Here is a 21,290-nt window from a genome sequence, read left to right on the forward strand (position 1 = left end):
CGCTTCGACTTTGACACCTTTAGAGGTCCCTGCAATGCTTGTTATGCCCTTGTGTCCATTTTTCTAAAGCATTGCTTGTGGTGCCTGCAGCAGCCCACCTGTCCTTTAGGTGAATGGTGCCGTAATGGACCCCGTAAATGGTTCAGGTTTCCTCCAGAAAAGGACGAATTCGTTTGGGAAACTGATGCGGACCGGTTCAGACCGGTGATGGACATTCTGCACCACGCTGACATGTTCTCCCCAGATGGAATGTGGCTAGATTCCATCCAGAACTCTGTCTATGATCTTCCTGCAGGACTTCAGCTGATCACCCGTATCTATCATGTGCGTAGGGCTATTACCCTTGCCCAATCGTTTGGAGTTACTGCCAGCTCAGTGGGTGCTCCGAGCACTCACAGTTTTCTGTTCACGGAATTCGTCATGCAAAGCACCTTTGTAACGTACTACACCATCACCTTCTGTGGCTATGTTCTATGGACAACTGAACCAGCGAAACATCGTGATTGGAATTGTCGTCCTATCCTTTGTCACATATTTCACACAGTCAGAACAGACTCAATGATATTTTCATCGAGACGTCACGGTGGTGGTTACAGGTATCACAGTGGGGTGTGGTCTGCACTGCAGTCTCACCGTTCTATACCTGCTCCCCTGCCGCGCTGGATCAGAAGACTAATACCCATTCCATAGTTAAGCCACTTTGCACTGGACTGCATCAACTTTTATTTTCTTATGTTTTCACATTTGTTAGTTACTTGTACAATCACGACTGAGGATGAACTTGGTGGTGAGTCCACTGTCGTGCCCCTGGTGGGCAGAGTGGGAATTTTACATAAACTTTGGTTGCTGTCAAGGTTTGTTGCCCACTTCCAGTTCATCATGTTGTGATTAGGCTTATCCATTGATGCTTTGAGGGTGGGTGATGATGTCGATTTTGGTTGATTTTCTTTTTTTTTTTTTTCGATTTTGCTCGATTTTTGCTTAGATTTTGTCTTATTTTGATTTTTGTCTGTTTCATTTTTTAGTTATAAATATATAAATAAATTTAATTATTTTTGTTATGTGACATGTATGTTTGTTAATGGGTTAAAATAGATGTAAGCATAGAGTGTGAGACTAATTAATAAGGGAGTGATGGCTCTAATCCTCCTTATCTAGCGTGTGACCTAATAATTAGTATAGTATATTTAATCAAACTCATGTAACCTGTTTACTCCAAGTATAATTAACATAATAATAATCAGTTAATAATAAATAGAGTAGAATAGGGTCTGACTAATGTTATGAGTGTGTAGGAGAAACAAAAACAACGTACAAGGCAGACTTAAGCATATTTATTGGGAAAGAAGAGTTTGTGGGCCATTGCTGCTGCAGAAGACATGGGTGAGCAATCAGGATCAGACTCAGGGAAAGATATGGGAGGATAATAATAATGATCAGGTGAGAGAACGGGGAAGTAGGAGAATAATCAGTAGGGGACCAACATGAAGGATAAACAATGAAGCGGCTAATTTATGGATTTTTCCTGGGTTTTTCCCAGTTTCACAAGCTTCAAGCCAAAAAACTGATCCCCATAACATCAGACCAATGAAATTGCCAAATGGGTTAAGGTGAACCAATAAAACTCTTTATATTAAATTAGTTGCACTCCCACTGAATCGACCCACACCACATCATAAATATGGATGAGGTTCCTCTGATGTTTGACCTGCCGCTCACTCGCACTGTCTACAGGAAAGGAGAATAATTCGTCACGCTGAAAACAACCGGGCATGAAAAAACACACTTCACCTGTGTTCTGAGCTGCATGGCATCGGGAGAAAAGCTTCACCGATGGTGATTTTTAAACGCACGACGATGCCAAAAGAAAAACTCCCGAGAGAAATTGTTGTGAAAGGAAAAGGAGAAAAAAAACAGTGAACAATGACTTTCTTGTTAGGCTACTGTTTAGATACAAGCCGTGTAACAGACACTGTCTTTCATTAAAGTCTGTGTAAAGTTCATTAGTTTCAGTGGGAGCGCATCTGATTTAATATAAAGAATTTCATTGGTTCACCTGAACCCGTTCGGCAATTTTATTGGTCTAATGTTATTGGGCTCAGTTTTTTGGCTTGAATCTTGTGAAACTGGGAATAACCCAGAAAAAATGTATATATTAGCCACTTCATTGTTTAAGCCGCGAGATTCAAAGCGAAGGAAAAAAGTAGCGGCTTATATACCGGAAAATACGGTAGTCTAACAGTAGTTAGTGAACAATGTTGAAAAAACTACCACCTCTCAATAGTTTGCTCCAGCTCATTTCTCAGAGCCTGTAACTTTGGTTTGAGCGGCTTCCTTCCATCATCAAGATTTAGGAAGAAAACCTGGATGAACTTAAAAAAGCCACTTAACTTCTCAGGGTAGCTCAAATGTAGAGCGTTCATAAGCCCAAACTAAATTACAAGTGAATCAGTCCAAAATCTTTGGGGCATTACAACCTGATCCTCAAAGATGATTGACACATGGCGAGTGTTAAAGAAAACACCACATCTTTATTCACCACTGACACCAGAGCCACTGCTCCCTCCTGGGCTTCCAACTCATCCTGAAATAAGAATACATGCTCAGTGAGTGTGTGTGCAAATGTACATCTGCCACTTGGAAAAACAAATTACAGTAGTAGCTCAGGTTACAAGTTTAATTCGTTCTGGGAGCGAGCTCAACCTAAAACGCTGGTATCCTAAAAAAAATTTCCCATAAGAAATAAAGGAAATTCACTTGATGCGTTCCACAAGTCCATAAATACACATATACACACGATTTTAAAGGTTTTGTAATGGTAATTGTTGTACAAAGTTTAACCCCTAACATCGAAAATTTAAAATATTTTGCTCAAAATCTTTGCTCGCAGGCCGATGCAACACTCGTAACAATACAAAATTTATTACAAATGTTTTCGTATTCAATTTGCTCGTATTCAAAGTTTCTTGTAACCCGAGGTTCTACTGTATGTAAAACATTTTTTTTATATTATACCATCCATGGTTTTAAATAGAATAATATCAGAAAGATCATTTTTAGATATAAATTTCTGAATCATTATTGTATTATTATAATCATATTGTCATTACTGGCATTCTGTAATTTAGTATTTTTAACATTTTAAATGAATATAAGAGATTTATGGGATGTATTATTTCTCTTTGTTTTTCTGTATAATGGGGTGCAATTGTAGTCTGAATGTTTTTACCACTGTTTATAGCAATGTTTACCTCAGAATATTTAATAAGGTAATTGTACTTGCAGATATGTAAAAAGAAAATAACAATACCTTGCAAATGTTGAAGATCTGTGAGGAGTCCTCCTTTAAGTAAAGTGAAAGGCCTGCCAGGGCTCCTGTTCTGGATACATTGATGTCATTTTTGTCCTTTTGCAGAAACAAATACATTGCACAAAGATCTCAGGGTTGAGTGTTCACATTTACTTTAATGTAATGCAATGCACTTAAAATATATTTACATGTTCTTCATATGCCATCAAAAAGTTTTCCATCTTCTCACCAAAATATCCTATTTTCCTCTTTTTATACAGTTTCAGAAACTGAGGTGTATATTTGTCAAGAGCAGCATAGAAAGAAAATGGCAGATTTTGATTTGTTATCCTGTGAGATTAGCTGTAAAGCTGCATTGGGAACAAAAGAACATACAAATCAACAATCCATATTAAACTAAGACTTTTTCTAGCTCAAGCAGTGCTGCAAAGACGAGTGACACTATGTGGTCCTAGTAACAGTTTTTTTACTTACTCGAGCTTCACAAAAGTGTGCAGGACATCTATCTTTTAGTTCAGCAATTGAAGGAGCTGAATTCAAAATTTCTTCATGCCTGAGAGAAAGGTGTGTTGCATATGCTGATGAATGAGAGTCATGTCTTTTCCTTCTACAGATTTCTTGAACTGGTCCATCATCTCAAGCCTCTTGGTTTCCAAAATGCTCTTAGTCTGTCCACAGGGATAATTGGGAAGGAAATTAATTTTCCCTCTTCTGGGTCATTTGATGTTGGCTCTGGATGCTAAACCTTCTGGATTTGTCCTGCTTTACTTTCCTTCATTCACAGCCACACCCTTTATGTCAGCCCTGGTCAGTTTGGTCCTGTAGTTGCCCATTTTGAAGCATAGGCTGTTCTTCCAACCCTCATAACCTGTTGTGGAACCTTTTCTTTTAGACAGGGGTGCTTGAATAGTAGAGTTTCTGCAGAATTGCCAATCTGTTTGGAACTAGGATAGGCTTTATGCTTATACATTTCAACAGCCATCACATCAAGTATGTTGTGTTTTTGATCCCTTGTCAGCTTTAAAGTTTTCCTCTGTCAAAATGCAGCGTTGCTTTCTCTTAGAGTGTACTCGAACTCATATGAGAATGGGGGAACAACAAAGACCTCTGGCCAAAGGCTAAGGTGCTCTGGTGAATCTACTAATCTATCAGACAGTAGCATTGTGTCGTCTAAACTGGAAGAACCAGTTTAACTAGTCTAAAAGTCGCTCAGGAGGCTAGGTCCTCGATATTAACTAGATTGCATAGTGCATTGTCAAACTCTGTTTCTTCAAACTGAAGCTGAAAGTAAAATTCAAGTTCTTTAACTTCAACAATGAGGCCATGTACATTCTCAGGACGAGAGGGCAAAATCAGCCTCTCAGCGTTGTCATCATCTAGAATGACCCTCAGTTTCAGTACATCAGCCACTTTAATTGTACTGTATTGAGGAGAACTGTACCATGACCCTTAAATATCAATACATGTATGTTGCCTTTATTGTTAGAACACAGGTTCTCCATTACTCATCATTTTCATTAATGCATACCCAGTTCTCATGTTAAAGTATTGCACAAAGCTGATAAATAAGCCACAGCATTTAGAAAAATGTTTGGCGTTCTGGGAATTATAAATATAAACAGCAGCAATCGGTCAGCTTCGATCAGGAAAGAACTTAAACATATCACAAGATTCCTTTAAGGTCAACTTAATGTAAACTTTTAAAACACTTTGCATATGTAAGAATGTACTCTTACATTGAAATAATATATACAAACCAAATAATCCTCAAAACACACACCAATGTGTATAAATCAATGTGAAATACACATTACCTATCACTATGTTGACCTTTGTGTCCAGGAAGGTGATTTTAGAGTTTACAAATGGTCCAAACAGATGCTTATTGTTTATCAGTTGACTGTGAAAAAGGTAGAGGACAGAGTTTGTTATGGTTCTGCTTTTCATTCAGACACTGGAATAAAATGCCTGATATTTTATAGGTGAATAATGGCATTAGGTCAGTTTGGTCCTGTAGTTGCCCATTTTTAAGCATAGGCTGTTCTTCCAACCCTCATAACCTGTTGTGGAACCTTTTCTTTTAGACAGGGGTGCTTGAATAGTAGAGTTTCTGCAGAATTGCCAATCTGTTTGGAACTAGGATAGGCTTTATGCTTATACATTTCAACAGCCATCACATCAAGTATGTTGTGTTTTTGATCCCTTGTCAGCTTTAAAGTTTTCCCTCTGTCAAAAATGCAGCGTTGCTTTCTCTTAGAGTGTACTCGAACTCATATGAGAATGGGGGAACAACAAAGACCCCTGGCCAAAGGCTAAGGTGCTCTGGTGAATCTACTAATCTATCAGACAGTAGCATTGTGTCGTCTAAACTGGAAGAACCAGTTTAACTAGTCTAAAAGTCGCTCAGGAGGCTAGGTCCTCGATATTAACTAGATTGCATAGTGCATTGTCAAACTCTGTTTCTTCAAACTGAAGCTGAAAGTAAAATTCAAGTTCTTTAACTTCAACAATGAGGCCATGTACATTCTCAGGACGAGAGGGCAAAATCAGCCTCTCAGCGTTGTCATCATCTAGAATGACCCTCAGTTTCAGTACATCAGCCACTTTAATTGTACTGTATTGAGGAGAACTGTACCATGACCCTTAAATATCAATACATGTATGTTGCCTTTATTGTTAGAACACAGGTTCTCCATTACTCATCATTTTCATTAATGCATACCCAGTTCTCATGTTAAAGTATTGCACAAAGCTGATAAATAAGCCACAGCATTTAGAAAAATGTTTGGCGTTCTGGGGAATTATAAATATAAACAGCAGCAATCGGTCAGCTTCGATCAGGAAAGAACTTAAACATATCACAATATTCCTTTAAGGTCAACTTAATGTAAACTTTTAAAACACTTTGCATATGTAAGAATGTACTCTTACATTGAAATAATATATACAAACCAAATAATCCTCAAAACACACACCAATGTGTATAAATCAATGTGAAATACACATTACCTATCACTATGTTGACCTTTGTGTCCAGGAAGGTGATTTTTAGAGTTTACAAATGGTCCAAACAGATGCTTATTGTTTATCAGTTGACTGTGAAAAAAGGTAGAGGACAGAGTTTGTTATGGTTCTGCTTTTTCATTCAGACACTGGAATAAAATGCCTGATATTTTATAGGTGAATAATGGCATTAGGTCTGTTAGCTGAAACACAAATTTCACTGTATGACCTTTGTTTGTATTTTCTATGAGCTCATATGATCTTAAATGCTCAACATACAATGTTTCATAGTCTTTGAGTAAAAAGTAGATATTGTCTTTAATGAGTAATGTGTTTTTGATCTCTTTAAACTCAGTGAAGGCACCACGAACACCAGTTTTTTATCACTACATTTTTGTAGTTATGAGTATTATGAACAATGTTTTGAACACGTTATGCTTCTCCTCAAATCACATTGTCCAGAGATGCACCAAAGGACCAAAGCACTTTATGAGATGGTATAATGCTCAATATAATGATGCTTTGGTCGTAATCGTAAGCTGGGCAAGACTACTTGAAGTAGCTGCCTTTGATCTGAAATGTTACAAGCCATGTACTGAATAGTTTCATATGTGAAAGTATGAGACACAGCAAGTTCTACTATATCTTCCAAATCCATTAGTACTTCCCAAAATGTATCACCTTATGGGATTTTGGACTAAATAAGAACAGGCAGCAATCTAAGAAGAGTGTGGTTCTCAGCACCATTCCCTCTAATTGTTCCACCATGGACAGAATTTTGTGGAACTGCGTGAGGACGGTCAACCTTATCTGAGTGCTGGAGGGAATTAAACCTTAATCAAACCTTTTAAACAATGTGCCAAGTCCACAGGAACAATGTCTTCCAGCAGGTCATGTAAGATATCAGGTGGAAATCCTGTGACAGGGTGGTAATAGGATAGATGATCAGACAGAACACAACTGTGTTTTACACCATAATTACAATCACTCTCATTGTTTTGTATTTTCAACAAGTTGTCCTTGCTGATCTTTTGTTCATGTTTTAAAACTACCAGCAATTGCATATGAGTTTTGCATTTCTGTTTAAATGGCGAGACGAAATCTGGAGAAATAATTCGATCTGAAACTCTCACTGAAACCAGCTAGGCCATGAGCAGCAGGGTTATCAGCTACAACAGAGTAAACTGTGCCTTTTAGACAGTCACCAGATGTTTCAATGTAAATACCCACTGCTTTTAGAGTTTTTAAGTTTTACCTTTTCATATCCAAACTGTCACACTGATTAGAGTGGAGGACAGAATGATATTTTACTAGCAGGTTAGCTAATATCTAATAAACCGCACAGACTGTGTGTATTGTTTTGTATGTCCCCAGATGATTTGCAATTTCAAAATCATCAACATATTATTATATGGAAATATTGCTCATTTCTGACCCTCAACTGATAATAGCAAATGTTTGTGGTGGTAAGAGGCATCACAGTATGATGAATACTGTCCAGGTGACTGTGAAGTGGTTGCTTGAACTTTCTCAAGTACATCTTGTTTTTTAAGCAACAACTGCAAAGATGAGATAATTGGCACATACATAAAGGTAGACTGTGATGACTCATTAATGTTCTCTACAGGTTTAACTAATGGAAATTTTTCCTCATAATAGGATTTTCTTCATTTAGCTGTTGCCCTCAGATGTCACGGACTATCTGACACTGGCTGTACAATTTTACTTACAAGTTGATCAGTATGTGGAGATTTGGTTTTTTTGTTCAGTGTATTGAATACAGATTCTCTCACAAAAGGTTCTGACAGTGAAAACAATATGCTGAATGATTTTCTGTGTTGCCCTCTGTGACACATGGAGAATAGTTTGCATTGTTCTGCTCTCCTAATCCCTTACTGCTACTATCTGCTGCTGGGGCAGTTTTATTTTCACCTGAACGTTGCACTGCATGATGTTTAATGTCACTATACTGGATTGTATTTGAGACATTCTGCACCACATCTGATGGATCAAAATCTGAGGCTTTTTGGTGTTCTCTGCATTTGTGTGCATTATATGGAATACACATTGGTTTGAAATTTGCAGCCACTGAATGGACATGGAACTGTTTCTTTCCTTCTTAAATGCCCCCTTAAATGAATAAACATGTCCTTCTCCACAAATGGCTGCTTAAAATCACACAGACTTTTAACCCGTCACTATTCTGGATTGCTTCAGGACCGAATTCATGTATTTATAAAAAAAATAAAATAAAATAAAATTGTTTTATGACGTATGACGCATCTTTGGATGATGTAAAGCCCAAAGTGTGTTCTTTTAAAAGAGATGTAAATTGTGTATGTAGCACACTGTTGTCAGGAACTTTTACCATTGAAAGTCAGGAAGGTCATTTTCAGCTGTGAGGCCCAAAAGTGGGGCTGAAACCGAACAGGGTTCAAGAAACCGGGTTTATTTTCATATAAGTAACAGTATTTAGTTCAGTAAACTTAAGTTCATTTAAAGGAGAATTCAGTGCTGTTTAGTTCAGTAAAGTCTTCATTTAATCCAAAACTATTCGATTCATTAAGTTCAATTATCCTCAAATTAATATTTTTACATTCAATAAAAACAAATCATCCAGTTTTCATTGATGTTTATTTAGTGAATAATGCATTTAATAAACAATTGGTTTCACTCAGAATGACGTTTTATTTTTATTAAGTAGTAAAATGTGTTTTTATTAAACTCATCTGAAGCATAAAGATAAAAATGCACCAGTTGGTTAAAAGAAAACATTTAAAAGTAAAACATTTATTCCAGCTCATAAATCCTATAAAACATGCAGCATTAAACATGAACTTCCAGCAGATGAACATCTCATAATACTGTCTGGAAGTGAGAAATGTACAGGTTGTTTTTACTCCATACACATGAACTTACTTTGATCAGAAACACAATCATACTCCAAATCAATTAATCAATAAAGTCAATAAAAGAATCCCAAACTGCTGTGTGTCTTGTCCTCGCTATTAATGACGTCATTAGAGCTTCACTTCTTCTAATTACCTGCTGTGACAATGAGCTCTAATACACATCACACTGCCACCTACTGGTCATTTATGATTCTGCAACATTCATCGAGTCACTCCGGTCAACTTCCGGTTCTCAACTCAGACTAACTGCTTTCTCTATGGAGCTCTATGTAATAAGTGTAGTTTAAACAATCATCAATCAAATACAATTATCAACAGAATGTGAATAAAAGACAGTTTAGACTTTAAAAACCTCTATGTATTATGTAACAGAGATATCTACTGAAGTTAGCATGCTAAGCTAGCCCCGGTCCGTCCTCAGAGAGCATGGAGTCCCGCTGACCTTCACTCGCTTTATACACAGTTTACAGTCGTTTTTATCTTATTTATGACTGTAATATCGCTCTTCTCTCAGAGGACAACAGAAAAGCTGTGAAGACGCTATGATATTTTATCCGATCTTTCCCTCTGTAATGTGCGCATGCGCATAGTGAGTGTGTGCGTGTGAGAGAGAGATCCCGAGTGACGTCACAAGCGGAGGGCGGGACATCTTTCTGTGACATCACAGTAAGACAATGTCTCTGTTTCTCTCATTTCCGAGGTTTGTGCGTTTAAGTAAAGACACGTAAACATGGGGCTCTTCAGAAGGTTGAGAGAGTTTTTTCAAACCAGAAGAGAGAAGAAATCTGAGCAGATTGCTGAAATGAAGGAGAAGCTGGAACACATGGAGAAAGTAGTAACAGACTTGGAAGCATTTTCTAATCTGATGAAAGAGAAGTTAGCAGAAAAGAAAGAAGAGAAAGCCATTCTGCTACAGACGGTGCAAAAGCTGGAGGCTACTTTGGCTTCTGAGAGAAAGCAGTGGGAACAGGATATAACTGAGAGAAACTCCACGCACCTCCAAAACATCACCAAGCTCCAGTCTTCCCTGAAACTCTACGAGAAACAGGAGAAAACAGTAGAACGTGAGAAAGAGAGCTGGGTGAGAGAACAAAAACAACTGCAGGAACGTGTTGCTCAGCTTGAGGCCACTTTGAAAAGAGAGAAAGAAAAAAAGACCAAACTCGACATGGAGGAATTGAACAAGTTACAGATTCAACCCATCAGGAGCTTCAGGATTCTCTGGATCATTGCAAGGATGAGAAAAATGAATTGATGACAGACCGAGAGCGAGTGGAGACACGTCTTGCTCTATTTGAGGTCGCGTTGGAATTTGAGAGAAAGAAAATAGAGAAAGAACAAAAGAAGGCCAAACTAAACATGGAGGAAATGACAACCTCACATCTCCAAACCACCAGGAAGCTCCAGGATTCCCTCAACCACTGTGTGGAAGAGAAAAAGAGGGCAGAACACGAGAGAAATTATTTGATGAGGAAACGAGAGCGACTGGAGGAACATGTTGTTGAGCTGGAGGAAACTTTGAGAAATAAATGGGAGAAAAAACGAAACGGCAAACGAAACATTACTCGCTTTATACTGAACTTAAGAACAGGAAATGGCAGCAGTGGAGAGAATCTGCAACACTCTGGGCAGGTTTAGATTCAGCATGTGAACACACACCATACATATAGTTTTTCCCCCTCTCTACTTTTTTTTTTACTATTTCTACTATGTTTGTTGTAATACTAATAAAAACTAAATACTTGAATTTTGTGTGTTTTGTTTCTTTTTTTTTAAAGTGTTGGACATTCAATTCCCAACTAAGTATTAAAATCCACATGATAATATTTTGGGAAAAATGTGACAAAACCCAATTCTGTTTAAACCCAATTTTACATGAACAGAAGTGAAACTGATCGAAACTATTGATTGCTGCAAAAAGGGTTAGTTAGAATGCAGCCTTATAACATCTACAGTTCACATATACCTTTTGAGAACCTCAGTTTGTTAAAAACATTAAAAATAACGTCTCATTGTAATGAACGGTGTTCCAGCATGAAAAAACCCCTGACCTGCATATATACAGACAATAATCAGTTCCCAAACATCTCAACATTCACTGTTTCTAGTTCAATAACAGAACAAATAGCATTTGTCCACCTGCAAAGACATTTCCATCACATGACCCTAACCCTAACCTTAACCCTAGAAGCAAACTTTCTGATTTCGTAGCATCTCTAGATGGTGTTTCTGTTTCAGCGTGTACAGCAGTTAAAGATCTTGGTGTGATTATTGACTGTAGACTTTCCTTTAAAAATAAAGTAACTCCGTTACCGTATGATGCGTTACCTGTTGAATAAATTTTGGCTGAAGTGTAGACTACAGTCTGACCTGTTTACAGCAACGACACATTGTAGGATTGGAGGATGAACCACTGTAAACAGGAAGAAGATGCACTGTGGGCGTGTCTCCGTTTATTCAGGTCTGTGCGGCAGTAATGGCGAGGCGAGAGCAAGACGAGTTTCTCAAAGTGGAAATATGCTCATTATTTCACTTTAGTTGAGTATAAAGACAAAAACTTTTTAGTCTAATATAAGCTGTGTCTTTCTGGTTTGAAGGTCGTATCTTCTGCGATAGCAACACCTCCAGAAACTCCATGCCTGAGGAGCTAGAAGCTAGAAGCTAACCCGGTGTTCTGTTCTACATTGTTGATAGTTTTCATACTTCAGCTGTGAAAGGAACATTTTTAAGAGCTCAACACAACAGCTTTTATGATGCAGAAGCCACTTTAGTTTTTTTAAGTCAGTTTTGTGTTTGTAGACCATAACGCGTAAAAGGGCATTAATGGGAACATTAAGAAGGTTCTTTTAAAAGGTAATAATCAGTTAGTAATAAATAGAGTAGAATAGGGTCTGACTAATGTTATGAGTGTGTAGAAGAAACAAAAACAAGGCAGACTTAAGCATGTTTATTGGGAAAGAAGAGTTTGTGGGCCATTGCTGCTGCAGAAGACATGGGTGAGCAATCAGGATCAGACTCAGGGGAAGATATGGGAGGATAATAATAATGATCAGGTGAGAGAACGGGGGAAGTAGGAGAATAATCAGTAGGGGACCAACATGAAGGATAAGGAGGAGATGGTAGAGTTGATGCAGGAATACAGGAGTCGTCATAGTCTTTACTGTCGGTCTGTGTCACCTGATGATAAACAGCAGGAAGGTCAGACGAGGTCTGTGTGCCCATATCACATGTAAAAGTATTCTTCACGATGCGAGGAGGCAGACAGGGGTTCTCTGGAACAGCTGGAGTAGAGATGTTTAATAAATGGAGCAATCTCAGTGGTGAGGGAGAAGAGCTGAAATTGACGATACTGTCGGAGGAGAACGCTCCTAAGAGCTGTCCCAGAACGTCTGTGAGATGGAGCTGAATAAAAGAAACCAACAGAGATACAATGTAAAAGGGTGAAATCACAATGACTAAATATAAAAATGTATATGTTCATGTAGGGACAAATGTAACAAGATTATAAATCAGGGTCACCAACCTTTTGACAACGAGCTACTTCTTGGGTACCGACTAATGTGAAGGGCTACCAGTTTGATACACACTTTTGAGAATAAAAAATGTGCTCAGTTTACCTTTAATTATGTTATTATTAATAATTAATGATATTTATCTATATCAGGGTGTCAAACTCAATTGCACAGTGTGTGTGTGTGTGTGTGTGTGTGTGTGTGTGTGTGTGTGTGTGTGTGTGTGTGTGTGTGTGTGTGAGAGAGATAGAGAGAAAGAGAGAGAGAAAGAAAGTGAGTGACATGATGATGTCACAGGAGGAGGGGGGGCATCTAGGTGTGATGTCACAGTGTGACACGATATATAAATCAGAGCGTGCTTTTGTTTCTCATTTGTGAATTTAGCAATTGTAAGTAAAGAGACACTAAAATTGACAACCACCAAACAAACAAACAGCAGCAAGAAGCAGCAGCGATTAGCAGCAACTAAAAAAACATTACAAATCCTCTTCTATTGAACATTTCTTCATACAGGTACCTGGTAAGTCGTCTAAATAATTATGGCAGAATATTGTAGATTATTTAATAGAAGACTCGAAAAGTACAAAGTCATTATTTAGTGACATTAGCATGGGTAACTAGCCAGCTAGCTAAGATTAGCTTTTATAGTTTAACTTTTTAAATGGATCCATCAAATTGACCTAATATTTAGTATAGAATCTATTAGATACAATGAAGTAGCTTAATTTAACCTATTTATCCCATATTTTAATCAAACTCATGTAACCTGTTTACTCCAAGTATAATTAACATAATATACTAATAAATAGAGTAGAATAGGGTCAGACTGGGACTACAATTTTAATAATCCTTGCAGCCGTGGCATGTTTTATCTGTTGTGGAATTCCTTGTCATTGTTTAGACAATACGTACAGCTCCCAGTGTATAAAATTACAGGTGAAGAGTCTTCTACAGAAAACATCTCCACAGATATGGATCAAAACATCTATGTGGATTTGGATGGAGGGATTATGGCCATAGTCAATGAGAAAAAATGACTGTAACAAACGTTTCCTTATAACTAAAATCACTAAACTCTTTCTACGCTTCAATTCTGATCCTTTGATTATATCGTATATAAATCATGTTGTTGTTGTGTGTATTTTATGCTGTGTGCAGGAACATGGCAGCTGGTGAACAAAGGTGGCTTCTGCAAGGTATGCGTCTGCATCAAGGCACGTGTTTGTACATCGAAGCATGTGCTGAGGGGTTTCGCTTCAACTTTGTCAACTTTAGAGATACCTGCGATGCTTGTTATTTCCTTGTTCTTCAAAAGCACTGCCTGTGGTGCCTGGAGCAGCCCACCTGTCCTTTAGGTAAACGGTGCCATCATTTACCCCGTAAATGGTTCAGGTTTCCTCCAGAAAAGGAAGAATTCGTTTGGGAAACTGATGTGGACCGGTTCAGACCGGTGATGGACATTCTGCACCACGCTGACATGTTCTCCCCAGATGGAATGTGGCTAGATTCCATCCAGAACTCTGTCTATGATCTTCCTGCAGGACTTCAGCTGATCACCCGTATCTATCATGTGCGTAGGGCTATTACCCTTGCCCAATCGTTTGGAGTTCCTGCCCGTTCACTGGTTGCTCTGAGAACTCACGGATTTCTCTTCACGGACTTCGTCATGCAAAGCACCTTTGTAACGTACTACACCATCACCTTCTGTGGCTATGTTCTATGGACAACTGAACCAGCGAAACATCGTGATTGGAATTGTCGTCCTATCCTTTGTCACAAATGTCACACAATCGGAAGAGACTCAATGGTATTCTCATCGAGACATCACGGTGGTGGTTTGAGGTTTCATGATGAGGTGTGGTCTGCACTGAAGTCTCACAGTTCTATATCTGTTCCCCTGCCGCACTGGATCAGACGACTATCATCCATTCCAGTAAAAAAAAGAAAAAAGAGAGAAAAAAAAGGCAAGTGAGTCTGGACATCAAGGACAGGAACTGAAAGCTAAACCTCTCCATGTCCAATAATAATTAATAAAATCAATAAAAATCCAAAATATTAAATCACTTGTTTATTGAAGTGTTTGACATCATTTAAATCCTGATTCTAAATCAGTGTTTCTCAACTGGAGGATGCTTTTAAACTAAATAATTAAAATCCACATGATAAACTTTTGGGAAAATGTGACAAAAGTAAAATTGCACAATTATTAAAAGATGAAGTTAAACCATGATTTTTGTCTTCCTTTCAAACGCCGTATGACCTCCTCATGGGGGCTGTGTCTCGGGGTCATAATGCTGAGGGGGAGGGAGGTCAGGAGGGAGAGGGAAACTGGTCCTCAGTGCCACATTGTGCAAAACACCACATCCTGTAAAGTTTTGCTTTTTTTTTCAGTTACATGATGCAGTTTGAAGATGTAGAGTTTCAGCTTTACTGCACAGTTCTGTGTGTAAAATAAGTCAAAGTCATTTCTTTCCAGAAATTTCTTGAATTCAGATTTTATTGAAATAAAAAACTTGTTTATTTTCCTATAACTGCATTTGCATATTTTAAAATAAGGAACATTTAACTTGTTTGAACATTTTTGTAGTTTAAACAGCAGCAATAACACTTAAAGCACTACACTACAGAAACAATATAAAAGAAAGTTTTCTACATTTCTCTAATGCTGTCGAGTAACACAGTTTACAGGCCTAAGAATTTAACACTAGCTTCAAAATCACAACCTTGTTTCTGCCTGGTGTAGAAGCAGGGACCTTTTGCATGTGAGGCGAACGTGATGACCACTACACTACAGAAACTACCACAGGGAAAAGCTTCTTGGTCACTGTTTGCACTTTTACATGCATTCGCAGTTGCAGTAGAGCAGGAGAATGAACCGGTTTGCTGAGAAGTTCAAAACAACCAACGTTCTTCTAGCATGGATTCATTCGGCGATGTTTGCCCCTGCCAGCGTGGCGTTGGTGGTATAGTGGTGAGCATAGCTGCCTTCCAAGCAGTTGACCCGGGTTCGATTCCCGGCCAAAGCAAAACCTTTAGTGATTATGTTCAGTTGCCAAAGTAACAACCTCTAAGCAGTCTTGCTTTTATTTGCTTCCCCTGAACACTTGGCGTTTGTGTATTAGATGGACCCGCCTGTCATCATAGACACTGGCAAAACATTTCAAAATCACTTAGCTTCTTCTTCTTATTATTATTATTATTATCCAACTCTTTTTTATTGATGCATTCAAACAGAAAGACACTCAGGCGAGAAAGACAATGGAACAGTGTTTAATTTAGTCCAACAAGAAATTGGTCTCTCTCTTTCTAAGTTATACATATAATCACAATCATGAATGTGAGCATCAAGAACAGGAGAAAGAAAGAAAGAAAGAAAAAAAAATAATGAAACAAAATAAAAGATTTGCACCTAAGTACATGAACACTCTCTAAGATATATGTTTTCCTTTCTCTTTTCTACATCTACCAAGAAGTCAGGGACAAGGGGAAGAGCTCAAAAAGGCTAAACAAAGAGAATAGGATTTTATTTTCCTCTTTCTCTTAAATACAATAAGAATGGTTGCCAGGTGGTGTAAAACCTTTCCGTAATACTAAGTTATGTAAATCTGATCTTTTCTATTTGAATAAACTGAGACAGGTCATGTATCTAATGAGAAGAACTGGGTGGGTGAGGATTCTTCCAGTTCAGTAATATAAGTCTCTTTGCTACTATTAAACAAAAGGCGAGCATGTTTGATTGTAAGGATGACAAGGAGGATTTGTGGGGTTGATTCCAAATAATGCTATTAGGGGACATGGTTTAATATCTAAAATGAAGTATTTAGAGATTGATTTAAAAACTGATGTCCAGAAAGAGGTCAAGGCTGGGCAAAGCCAAAAAGTATGATAAAGAGTAGCCGGAGCCGCCGACACCCATCACTGATCACTGTATTAACGAATGACGGGCGCATATAGAGGAGGAATGTACACGACCAAGGGCCTTGGACCATTCCTCATCCGTGAAATTATAATTGAGGTCCGATTCCCAGTTACTCTTTATTTTAGAAAGCGATGAAGAGCCTGATTGAACAACGAATGATACGATAACGATAACACAAGTGAACATGCAGTTTTATTATTGAGAAAACAAAATCCAAAACCACATGCCCGTGTGAAAAGTGATTGCCCCTAAACCTAATATTTGGTTGGGCCGCCCTTAGCAGCAACAACTGCAATCAGGCGTTTGTGATAACTTGTGATGAGTCTGTTAGAGTGCTGTGGAGGAATTTTGGTCACTCATCTATGCAGAATTGTTGTAATTCAGCCACATTGGAGGGTTTTTAAGCACAAACCTTCTTTTGAAGGTCATGTCACAGCATCTCAATAGGATTCAGGTCAGGACTTTGACTAGGCTACTCCAAAGTCTTCATTTTTTCTTTCCTTAGCCGTTCAGAGGTGGACTTGCTGGTGTGTTTTGGATCATTGTCCTGCTGCAGAACCCAAGTTCACTTCAGCTTGAAGTCACAAACAGATTCTCCTTCAGGATTTTTTAGTAAACAGCAGAATTCATGGATCCATTTATTACAGCAAGTCTTCCAGGTCCTGAAGCAGCAAAACAGCCCCAGACCATCACACTACCACCACCATATTTCACTGTTGGTATGACGCTCTTTTCTCAAATGCGGTGTTACTTTTACGCAAGGCGTGATGGGACACACACCTTACAAAAATTTAAACTTTCGAGTATTTTCCCAAAAGTCTTGGGGATCATCAAGATGTTTTCTGGCAAAACTGAGATGAGCCTTTATGTTCTTTTTGCTCAGCAGCTGTTTCTGTCTTAGATCTCTGCCGTGTAGATCATTTTTGCCGTCTCTTTCTCATGGGGGAGTCATGAACACTGACCTTAACTGAGGCAAGTGAGGCTGCAGTTCTTTGGATGTTGTTATGGGGTCTTTGTGATCTCTTGGATGAGTCGTCGTTGTGCTCTTGGGGTAATTTTGGTCAGTCGGCTACTCCTGGGAAGGTCACTGTTCCATGTTTTGCCATGTGTGAACAAAAAGTTAGCACAGTTTTAACAGGGGGCAAACACTTTTTCACACGGGCCATGTAGTTTTGGATTTTGTTTCCTTTATTTAAAATCTGCATGTCGTGTTCACTTGTGTATCTTTTACTAATATTTAAATTAGTTTGACGATCTGAAACATTAAAGTGTGACAAACATGCAAATAAACAGTGTTGGGCGGTAACGTGTTACTTTTGACAATAACTAATACTGTAACAATACTGTAAAAATAAAGTAACTCCGTTACCATTACCGTATGGTGCGTTACCCGTTACTTTTATAAATGAATGAATTTGGGCTGAAGTGTAGACTACAGCCTAACCAGCTTACAGAAGCGTCGCATTGTAGGATTGGTGGATGAACCACTGTAAACACGAAGAAGACGCGCTGTGGGCGTGTCTCCGTTTATTCAGGTCTGTGCGGCAGTAATGGCGAGTCGAGGCGAGAGCAAGACGAGTTTCTCAAAGTGGAAATATGCTCATTATTTCACTTTAGTTGAGTATAAAGACAAAAACTGTCAAATGTAAGCTGTCTTTCTGGTTCGAAGCTCGTATCTACTGCGATAAACAGCAACTCCAATCTGCCGAAGCTCCTTTAGAATCTACATGCCTCGTGAAGCTAGAAGCTAACCCGGTGTTCTGTTTTCATACTTCAGCTGTGAAAGGAACATGTTTAAGAGCTCAACACAACAGCAGAAGCCACTTTAGTTTTTGATTGTGAATACAGTGGAACCCGGTTATCTCGACCTCGGTTACCTCGACAACCCTATTAAGTCGACGTTTTTGAAGTGGAACCCCAAATTCTCGCTTTTTCTAAGCATTTTTTATCGGTTATGTCGACTTTTTTTATGTCGCCGAACCCTAATATCTCGAGCACAAGGGGGGAAAAATTTGCCATTTAACGTCGGTTATCTCGGTGCAGCCGCAGAAGAACTTCATGAAATGTGGCTGAAAATCAAGTCTTACAGCTGCTACAGGTGTTGTAGTGTATACTGGTGAACCACGCTGAAGGGGGCCGAAGGGGGCGTGGCAGGTGGATTCCTGACAGATAAACATGTACTGTATGTATTTTTATAGCATGCCTTCATCAAACAAATCGCGCAACGCTGTTGTGTAAAAACCTTCAAAACACGTGCATGCACATTCTCATTTATTAACACACATCATGTACATAAAGAAATTTCAAGCACGTTAATATACTGCCGCCATTTTGATTTTCGTTTATCTCGATCATCGGTTACCTCGATGCTTTTGGCGACCCCTAGGACATCGACATAACCGGGTTCCACTGTATTATTCAGCTTGTTTTGTTATTTATTTCAGAAATGCTTGTGATATATTCAGTTTGTGCTGCTCTGACTTTAATAAAATAGTGTTTAAAAATGACTTTGTGTTTAAGTCAGTTTTGTGTTTGTAGATCATAACACATAAAAGGGCATTAATGGGAACATTAAAGAAGGTTCTTTAAAAAAGTAACTAAAAAGTTACTTTTAACAGTAACGCATTACTTTTTGGTGTAAATAATCAACTAAGTAATTGAGTAGGAAATTAAAATCAGAGGCTCAAGAGCAGGTCTCCACTGTGGGTCAAACCCAAGACCTTCTGCATGTAAAACAGACATGATGACCACTACACTCCAGTATTAACAATCAATGACTGTTTCTTCCAATGTTATAAATCACTATATACTGCTCCTTTATCTGCTGACACTTCAACATTAGAGGCCTTTTCAAAATGTATGTATTACTACAATAAGTGTAGGTACAGCATTACAATTGGATGAGTTTATATCTGATACAGAAATAGCCTTAGCAAGTCTGCCTTCTGGTAAATCACCTGGACCAGGATACGAAAATCTTAGCAAAACTCTGACCTGCCGTCTGGAGAAAGTTCTGCCTTGTGTTATTTCACCTGAACAAACAGTCTTCATCAAGAACAGATACTCTTCTTGTAATATTGGGCATATGTTGAATGTTATATATAACCCATCTCTATCTGACACTTCTTTAAAGGTGGAGGAGCAGAAGGTTGAGGAGCAGAAGGTGGAGGATCAAAAGAACAGGCTGAAGTCCTTTGGACTTTTGGAGACTTTAGAGAATGTCAGAAAATGTATAACTGTGTGTAGATAATCAGGTAAAATATTATTTATGAGTCTGACTTTGTTGAAGGTGTTTATGTCTCACCATAAATCTGATTATCACGAATCACACAGCACAACTTACTCAAAAGTCTAATGCTGAATGTTTCCTGTTTTTTATCCTAAAGAAATGTAAATGAAGTGATGAACACACTGGATGTTGTTCTGTAGACAGTCACACTGCTGCTGAGAAATCTGGACTGTATTGTGGATGAAGGGCGTGTACAAGCGTTCCTGAGATTTGGGACTGTCCTCACTGCACACGTCATTTATAACTACTGATCCTTACATTTTCCTTCTTTCTCAGTAACTTGGGGTTTCCTCCCTGTACTCAGCTAGAGTATTTTCTGAATGTGGAGAGCTCTGATATTGTGAACCTCTAACACGTTTGATGTGCACTCTTTGCTTTGTGTTTCTGCTCGCTGTCCCGTACAGGTCATGATGGAGAACGGACGCTCAAAAGACATCGGGTATGTGAAGTTTTCATGTCCTGATGAGGCTCGAGAAGACATCATGGAGATGAACGGCAGGGTGCTGGGCAGCAGGACTGTGTACTAAGTCCTCTCAGACCACCCAGGGACGAAGTCACGGCATGAAGGTAGAAACCATCTCACCTTCAAAACCCTGCCCAGACCCAAGACCCAACGCCAACAAGAACATCCATCCACAGAGTGAGTCAAAGCCGTCCGATTAGTTTTGTGTTAAGTGCAGTTAAAGATTTAAAACAGAAGAGAACTTTTCATGTTAGCAAAATTTACCTTCTGATTGGATGCTAACATGAGATGATTGTCTGCATCTACAGATGTTCCAGTTGCAAATCCTGGAAAAGAAAACCAGCAGCAGTGGAACAGGGATTCACACCACAGCCTCTCAGACTGGACACACAGGAACTATTCTGATTCTATTTCCAGTGTGTTTTATAGAGACCTTCATGATCTGGAGCAGGTTTTGGTCACAGCTGTGTTTGGTCACATGTAATAATTGGTTTAATACTGAGTGATTGATCAGTGTGTATTATTAAAGTCAGCAATGCAAACACACACATGCACTCAAACATTGGATGCTGAATTTGTTCTGTTTTCTGTAGGAATTAGGATTAGATCCTCTATTATACCAGAACCAGTGTACACTTGCAGCAAGTTTCTGCTCTCAGAAAATGACCTTTAAATAAAAGTGCTTCATTGTTCATTCACCAGTGAGACCAGAACCTTGTTAATAAAGAACACAGCTGTTCTGTTTATATTATGGATACAGACAGTGCTTGTTATTTCTCATGGTTTTCTACATGAGAGTGATGTAATGCTCATGTTTTTGCTTTCTGTATCTCCTCACTCACTTCTACAGGTGGTACTGCACAATGGACGGTCCAAAGGCTT

The 21,290-nt window shown here is 38.6% G+C and overlaps 1 protein-coding gene and 1 non-coding gene across 3 annotated transcripts in view; one reads left to right on the forward strand and one right to left on the reverse strand.

Annotated features, from left to right (window-relative positions):
* Positions 1–21,290, reverse strand: part of LOC124384638 (eukaryotic translation initiation factor 4 gamma 3-like) — a 1,295,064-nt gene that overhangs the window by 1,272,527 nt on the left and 1,247 nt on the right. The window lies entirely within an intron of this gene.
* Positions 15,692–15,763, forward strand: trnag-ucc. Its single transcript has one exon. It is a non-coding gene; the product is annotated as a tRNA-Gly (tRNA).

This window comes from Silurus meridionalis, chromosome 4 (genome assembly GCF_014805685.1).
Source record: "Silurus meridionalis isolate SWU-2019-XX chromosome 4, ASM1480568v1, whole genome shotgun sequence".
NCBI lineage: Eukaryota > Metazoa > Chordata > Actinopteri > Siluriformes > Siluridae > Silurus > Silurus meridionalis.